Source organism: Marmota monax, unplaced genomic scaffold (genome assembly GCF_021218885.2).
Source record: "Marmota monax isolate L192 unplaced genomic scaffold, Marmota_monax_Labrador192_F-V1.1 WCK01_AAM20220418_F8-fsc00006, whole genome shotgun sequence".
NCBI classification, from domain to species: Eukaryota; Metazoa; Chordata; class Mammalia; order Rodentia; family Sciuridae; genus Marmota; species Marmota monax.
Genome location: NW_026693712.1, coordinates 4747509 through 4756613, shown reverse-complemented (window position 1 = coordinate 4756613; position 9105 = coordinate 4747509).

The window sequence follows — 9105 nt, the reverse complement described above, 5'->3', positions numbered from 1 at the left end:
CTGGGTCTTGCCTCATAGTCCTGAATACCAGCTGAACTCTCTGCAGGGGTCTCGTTGTGTTATTTCAATACAGCATCCCTAACCACTCTGGATCCAACATAAATTTGCAAACAATTTAAGTCCTCCAAAGTGACAATAGAAAAAAAAATCTTAAATAGAGATGTTTATAATTTACAAGTTTGTGGAACACATTTAGAGATTATAAATATTTGTTGAGCTCTGTAGTAGGCAGAATTCTAATGACCCTAGTGACCTTGCTCTTATATAATTCCCTTCCCTTTAAGTGTGGGTGGAAATATTTCTGCTGTGATTATGTTACATTATATGGTGAAAGGAAAATTATCCTGGGTGGGCCTGATCTAGTTAGGTGAACTTTTAGAAGCAGAGAGTGCTGGCCAGGTGGTTTCAAAGAGGAAAACAGAATGTGCTCCAGCTAACCTGAAAACAAGCAAACATCCATTACTGCCTAGTGGGGCCCCATGGCAAGAAACTGTGGGTGGCCTCTAGGAACTGAGTAGTTCTTGAACAACAGCCAATAGGAAAATGGGGATATCAGTCCTACAGTTTTGAGACAGTGAATTCTGTCAGTAATCAATAAGCTTAGAAGAGAACCCTGAGTGCCAGATGGGAACTACTGCCATGGCCAATGTCTTAATTTCAGCTTAGTGAGGCTCTAATCAGAGAATCCAGCCACATGCCTAGACTTTTGATCCACAGAAGCTGTAAGCTAATACACGTATGGTAATTTTCTGTGTAACATGTCCTTACAACATTGAAGTACAGTGTTGGGTGGTGAGAGCAGCAGTGAAAAAGGCACAGACCTTCCTTGTGTTTGAGGCACTCACTGTCTGAAGCAGGGAGAAACAAATTGATAAAGCACAGCAACATAGTGCAGTGAGGGCTGAAACTGACACATGGAAAATGGTACAGTGGATTAGGAAAGTAGCAAGAAAGCTTCACAGGAAATTAGACTTAAGCTGAGTCTTGATAGCTGTACAGAAGCTTTGTAGGAGGCTCTGGTGTAGGGAAAGTAGGGAGTGTCTTCCATCCTGAGGGAGGAACATAGGTAAACTCTGGAGGTGTGGAAGGGCATGGCACAGTCAGGAAATGGGAAGTGGCTTTTTATGACAGAAATGAAGGAGAAGGGAGTTAGGAAGAAGAAACTGCAAGATGAATTGGGCTCTGCATTGTGAAGACCTGAGCTACTATGCTTTTTTCCCAGCAGATCTGCCATTGCTTCCTGCCTTCAACCAGAGTCAGCCCTCCCAGTTCCTGATTCCTGTGGATAGCTGAGTTCTCTAGCCCAATCTATTGCAGTCCTTCTTTCAATCATTTAGCACACTGAGTGCAACAGTACCCTGTAGTAGCTCTGCAGGACAGTTATCCACTCAGTAGAATCAGAAGGCACCATAAACAAGGTCCCTCACATGTGAGTCTAGGTAATCTGCGTTCTTTACAGCCTTCTCCAGGCAGGGTGAGAGTTATGTGGACCCTGGGTCCTAGGGTTTCTGATCCTTCTCTTGGGCCCCCCTTGGGAAAGTCCTAATAGTTTGTCTCCTCAGGGAAGAGGGGAAGAATCCATTCAAAAAGCAGAGCTAGCTGGAGGTTTGTTCTTCTTGGGCACTACTTTTCTGAGTGTAACCATGTGGTTACAGTGTATAGGAAATACAGAGACAAAAAGTAGAGTAGTACTTCATTCCAAACAATAAAATTCTGCCATTCACACATTTTCTTACAGGATGTTCAAACTAAAGTATTGGTTAAAGCACCAAGAAATAATGTGTGATACTTTCCAGGAAACACTGTGTCTCCTCAAGGAGTGTTAGAGATTGGGGAAAGGATATTGAGAGGGTTTTTAATTTGTGTAAAGAAATATGTGCTCTCAGTTCCCACCAAAGTGAAAGGTTGGGAGTCACCTCACACCAAGACAGAGGGATATAAGTGGGTCTCATCAGAAAGCTGGATGTATGTCCCTGGGTAGAAAACACAGTGGTCTGACTTTATCTTGAGCAATCACACAAAAAGTGGGCTAGCAAGCATCTTCAGTATAGTTCAGGCAGCTGTTATTGCTTCAAGATTGTCCAGGGGAAGTGTGTGTGTGTGTGTGTGTGTGTGTGTAGTGGGGGGAGGGGGGGTTTCCTCCTGGATTGTATGTGGGCCAACCATGAGGGAGGGCTCCTTCAGTGCAGGCAGGCCTCAGAAGAGGAGAAGCAGAAGGGAAACACCAGGTAACTGGGCTGAGAAGTTTGCTTCACTGGAACACATTTGCACAAAAGGAACAATGGGCAAGACACCACTAGCAATGGCTGCAATCTCCCAAAAACCGCAACAACCTATACAAAATATGATCTTTAAACATTTAACAGGTCCAGGAAAGAGGAAGACAGCTTATAGCTCCAGTGTTCAGATAAGAATATTCCCACCGCTTCCCATTTCTCTTTCCTTCTCCCATCCTACCCTGGAAGGATCAAAAGTTTCCAGGAGCAAGCAGAGAAGGACCTTCCTCTTCCTCAGCTTTGCACTTACACATGGCTTCTCATGGGGAAACTGTTAAGACTTAATTTTCAATCAAGTCCTAAGTTTTTATTATGACATGAAATCAGATGCACTAAACATGGTTGGAAGTGACTGTGGGACCTTCTGTTGCATAAGAATTCTGAAGAGTCCTGACATTGACTGGGTTTCTAAAAAAACATTCTAAACAGGAAAAAAAAAATAATCTGAATAAATATATAGAGATAATGAGAGACCTAAGATGCTTTCTGATAGTATCTCATATTCAGAATATTGATTAAATATGCCTAATATTCTTTTTAACCTATTAATCTTCAATAAATTTACTTATTTGAGAAAGGAATATGGTGATGTGACTAAGAATCCTGGAGATCTTCAGCATTTCCTCTAGTCCCCATCACTGGCAAAAGGAAAGACAAGTATCTCAAATCATGGCATCTAAAAGGTAGTTTGATTATCCCACTATTAACAAATATTAGAAAAATGTTATATCAGTTACTGCAATAATTTGCGTGTGGTATTTGTAGCTGAGACTATTTTCCCTTTCTGAAATTATGTTTACAAGGGATCAATTTGTTCTTACATAAAGATTAAGTTTCACATCAGAAACTCATTATTAACCTTTCTTTCTTCCCCCTTAAGCTAATGCTTTAAGAACTGGAATAAACAGTGAGTTTGGGACTTCATTTTGCTGCCCTTAGCATCATCACATTGCTTCTTTCTTCCAGATGTCTCATCATAACATTATAAGGGCTTACTGGAACATATAATTGTTAGTTTATTGCAGGAAATAGGGGTTCACTCAGACTAGAGCTTTTGGTTATATTTTGTTTTAATTGCGCAACAATCTTATGAACATGTGAAGTAGAAAACACAATGTGATTAGGCTTCAGAAAGTACAGCTAAAGAACCATCAGACACTGAGACATCCTTTTCACAACTTCTTTCTTATCCTGTTCTCTCTGGGCTTCCAGCTCCCCCGCTCACACAATATCCACATCCCCATAATTGCAGCCTGCTCATGCCTGAACTTTGTTTTTAGCAAAACAATGGTCTGAACAGCTTCAGACTAGCTTCTCTCAGCTTCTCTATTCAAAAATTCCAAAAGGAAAATTTTACTCAGCTTCTATTTAACAACCAGTCATCCAAGTTATAGATTGGCTGACCAAACCTATGGAAGAATTGGGACAAATGCCAATTCCTGGCCCAGTTGGCTATGAGTGCCAAGATAATGAAGGATGCAGAACATAATCACTGCCCATTCATCAGAGACTGGAAGCCGGGCAGGCAACAATCAGTAACCTGGTATACATCCAAAATTTTGAGTGTGTCATTCTAACATATTTGAGAGAAGTTGAGAACAGAGTGGTAAGTTCACTTATATCCTATCCATGGAAATAATGAGGATTTGAACCAAGAAGTTAGAACTATAAGTAGTTTTTAAATCTGAGTTTGACAGAAGTTCATAGACTGGACTGAGGAGAGGATGGTGGTGGAGGAAATAGAAAGCATGAAGTCTGGGATGACTCCCACTCTTCTTGCTCTGGCTATTGGGTAAAACCTAGTACTTGCTCACTGATAGAGAATTAGAGAAAGAAAATTTGGTTTTGGTTGTGCTTGGTGGATATGAAAGATAAGACATAGTGAATTTGCCATGCTGTGGGACATCCAGGCAAAGATAAAAGTTGGAAATGCAAAACAGGTTTGGGCTTGAGTGCATGTATGAGAGCCTACAGAATTTAACTGGAACTGTATCCACCTAGCATATTAGGAGAAAAAAGCAGGCTAGCACTAAGCCCGGGGGAATACTAATCTTGACCCATGGGAACAGAGGAAGTTTCCAGTGAAGGAAAAAGAGAGTGAGATATGATGGAACTGAAAATGAGAGAAGCTCATCCAATTTCTATTAGATGATGACTTTGGTGATTTGATAGTAGCAGGCACACTCAGTGCACTAGGAATAGAGCAATAAAAAAGATAGCCAGAGTTCCTACTCTCAGAGACCTACATTCTAGAAGTAGAGACAAAGATATCACATCAATAGAAAATAACTGTATCTTGAAATTCGGGGGAGACGCTTTTCCTAGAGTAACTGAAAGCCTCAAATATCCAAGGAGTTAGGATAGGGACGGAAAAGACACTGGGTTTGAAACTAAGAAATCAGTCTGCTATAGGCTGAATAATAGCCCCCAAAGATATTCAGGTTCTAATCCCCAGAACCTGTGAATATTATTTATATGCAAAGGGAACTTTGCAGTTAAGGCTCTTGAGGTGAACCCTACAGAACTATAAGAAAATAAATTTATATTATTTTAAGCTATCACGTTTATGATAATTGATACAGCAACAATAGGAAACTAATAAAAAATGTTGACCTTAGTGAGAACAATTTTGGTAGGAAGAAGAGAAAGAGACTGAAAGAAAATTGTAGTAGGTTGATAAGTGAAAGATTTAGAAGGTATCCATCTGCTAGGAAGTTTTATATATTATAACCTTCAGGATATGACAGAAATCCATGCTGACCACAGAGGCAAAGATAACAGAATGACCTCATGTGATAAATTTGGTTTAGGCACTAAATTTTTGCATTTTACCACTCCTCTCAAAAATTTTTTTAAAAAAATGACTCCAAAGCTAAATGTCTAAATTTTAAAACCTAGAAGGTATAAATCTTCAGGAAAAGGGAAACATAATTATAGAAAATATAGAGAATAGCAGCATATAGGAGCAGTTCCAGCCAATAAATTAGAGACAATAAGAAGAAATCCCGCCATAGACTCATACTGACAGTCAAAAGCATCCCTTCCTCGAGTTGAAATACTTTATTTGAACTATTCCTGATAGAAAATTTACTATCAATTACAACTTTTCTTAATGATTGGGATCACCAGAAAGTAGAGAGGACAGGAGATACAGGCAAGTTGAGCCTGTGACCTCACTGTGCTCCTTGCAATGCACCAATAGGACCTGACTCCCCTCAGAAATCATGACAGCCTAGGTGCAGAATTGCACTGCACAGAAGGCCCTGCAACCATCCCAAGTCTTCATGACAAGGTCACTGAGACAGGAGAAAGGAAAACGATGTTTGGAAAACACTTCCCTCAAAAATGGGTTTAAATGTACAATATTATGGGACTATGTTAAGTGACAACTGGAATCTCCTTTATCCAAGGCAGCTTTTCTTGACTATGTAAATGAGGTACTGATATATGTTCTTGGTTATGAATTTAATGCTAAGAAGAGAAAATGGGCATTGATTCATAACCTGGTGAATAAAAAGACTTTGGAAGTTAGGAAAGAACTGCCAGAGGAATGAAATTTGGGAATTTAACTCCATGTCCCCCTATATTTTCTTTGTAAAATTATTCTCAAAATTAAACCCGTATCACTCTCAATATCCGTGTAGATTAAGACATTTAGAAACCACAGATTGTGGGATTTATTCCCATTGTGATTGCTGGCTTCTAGTATCAGTCTCTTGTTCAGCATGGTAGCTTGTCTTGCAAACTAACAAGAGCTGTGAATTTGGCAAGAATCCTGCTCTGTGAAGCATATTCAAGTTAAGGGTTTTAGCAATGTCAGATTTCTCAAAGTCAGTAATAAAGAAAAGGTTGCCAGGGCAGAGGATGCCACTGAATCCTCACCTAACAGCACAAGACAACCGCTCAGCTGGCAGGTGCAGGCTGACACATTCAGGGTGGTCATGACCTTTGATTTAGTCTTTCAAATCTCCTCAACTTACCAAATAACTTTAGTGGATAAACTTAATTTAGATATGTCCCCCTTTAACTCTATTCATATATTGTGGTGTTTTTCTATTTATGGAAAACATAATATTGTACTTCTTTATATGTTTTATTAACTGCCCCCGTAGTGAAACCCAATGATGACTTCAAGAGAATAAAGGACACTGCTGACATTCTAACTAAATTGTCCAGAGAAGGAAGGAAGAGTAGAACAGATGATTACAAATACTTAGGAAGAAACATCACTTTGCCACTGGTGCAGAGCCTGTAATTATGTGCAATTCCCTACTTAGACTTTTTAGCTATGCTGAACGTTGAAAAAACTAAATGGTGGGAGGAGAAAAGAGAAAGGGGGAAATTTAAACAATCAACATAAATGTTCATTTAAATGGAGACATTGCCTCACTGTAAGGGGGCAGTTAAGGATCTGGTAGTCCCCCTAGCATGCTATTATTAAATCACTTTTTTTTAAAACCATGGATTTGGGATCCTTATAAATCTTCATTTATTTTGAAGTCAAGAATGGTTCCTTCTCTTCACAAAACATGATCACTTTTCATTGATATTTTTTTAATGCTGTGACTGGTTTTTGCATATCTGGAAAAGATAAATCTTCAAGCCTTGGAAATAAATCTTCCTTTTCCTCCCTGCCAAATCCATAATATGATCCTTTTCTATCACTGACAGCAGCATCAGATAAGTGGACGTGCCTTGCTTGGTTAGAAGTGTACTGTAATTTTCAGCAGGAACAAGAATGTAGTTATAGACCCAGATTAAGACATGCTCAGCACACATGGTTACAGATTCTTTTTAATTGTTTTAGAGGTATCCTCTTAAGTCCCAATTTGATGATGGGAATGCTTATTCAAGGGCCAACATTCTTCCAAATCAAGTGTCCTACAGAAAAGAGAGATAAAATCTTCACGATGTGAGCTACAGCAGGAGATAAAATGACAGGAAACTAGATGAATACAGGGGCTTGGCCTTTTCAGATTCCTCTGGGCTTCCCTCATCCCTCACACTGGAAATAAGTTTATACTTGAATAGGTGCTCAGAACAAACTGGGGAGGGAAGGCAAATCTGAAGGTGAGTCCAGCTTTTCATTACTGTAACAAATACCTGAGATAACTAACTTCAAAGAGGAAATGTTTATTTTGGCTCACAGTTTTAGAGGTTTCAATCCATGGTTGCTTGGCCCTATTGCTTTTGGTCCTGTAACAAGGTCACACATCATGGCAGAGGAAGCTGCTTGCTTCATGACAGTTAGGGAACAAAGAAAGACAGGGACAGGCTGAACTATCAATGGCTCCTCCAGGAGCCTGACCACCCCCCATACCCTAACTTCCTGTCACTAGGCCCCATCTCTTTTTTTGTTGGGGGTGCATTATAATCATACATAATAGTGGGATTCATTGTTAAACGTTTGTACCTGCACACAATTTAACAATATAATTTGGTCAATATCCTTCCCAGCATAGGCCCTACTTCTTCAAGTTTCTACACCTCCCAATAGTGTCATGGGCTGGTGAGGAAACCTTTAACACATGCATTTGGAGGACATTTCAGACCCAAACTATAGCAATGGCCAAACCATGAAACTATTCAGAAGTATCTGAAAATTAAGTTTGAAATTCTACTATAGTACCAGTGTTTTTGTTATTATTTGTCATTATGTTTAAGTAAAAGGTGTAATAAAAAAGAAATGACAGTTATACTACACAAAATTGTATATACGTTTTCTATTTTCCCCATCTCTATTTTTAAATATAATTTTTTATTTTACTCTTTCAGCAATCCCATGATATAAGACAGTTGGCATTATTATCCTTAATTGTGAGATGAAAACAGTGAAGCTCAGCAAAGTGAAATGAAATTTACAAGGTCATGCATTGAGTCAAAGACAGCCCAAGGGAAAATAAATAACCATTTGTGCTCTTATTTAATCAAAAACATTTACCATTCTGGCTTTAAGCATCCCTTTCCTTCTCCCTTTGGTGGTTCTCTTTAAACCTGATCCCTCACCAACTGTGGAAGGAGATGAATCCATGTTCAGAGTTGCAGAGTAATGTTTAAAGTTCCTCCAACAGGTGGGTTTTCACTGCTTACCCTGTTTAAGCCTGTGATGCAAGTTCCTTGAAGGTGGCTACTGGGCTTTTTCCCACTTGAGACTATTGTAATTAGCTCCACTAACAACTGTGATTGAACCATGTCATAGTCATTATTTACTGACAGGCACAGATAAGCACATCTCAGTAAGTGGTGCTCTAAATGGTGTTATCTGCTTGGTAAACTCCTATAAGGCACTTGCCAGGGACACTGTTCTCAAATTCTGCTAGCAGCAGGCAGTGTCATTGCAACACTTTCCAAAGCTCACAAAGGAGGCCTTAACAGATCCTCAGGGAGTATACTACTGTGCCCTGGAAGAGGCTATTTCTATTTTGACCTTGCCCAGGGTCTGGCTGCCCCTCCTTCTAATGGGAAACATAGGTGTGACCTTACATGATTAAGAGAAAAGGCGTCTTTGTCTCCCTCATCCTTGAGATTCCATGGTTTCAGATCTTACCTATCAGAACACTTGTAAGTGAAAGTTAAAATGTATGATACAATCAACCTATACTTTTCAAAGCCTGTACTCTTTTTAGAATCAAAACAAAATGCTATTTATGAACACCTGCTGGTGAGGACCAAGCCAAGAGGCAGTGTGGGCGTTGGATAGGAGGTGTTGCCCTGGCAGTAAATCCAAGTTGCTCACACCAAAGGAAGTGTTTCTAGGGAAGCTGTCTGAGCAAGAGGTAAATACTTAGTTGTTTAGAAAAGGCCATAAATTAATGTTTCATCTCCAACA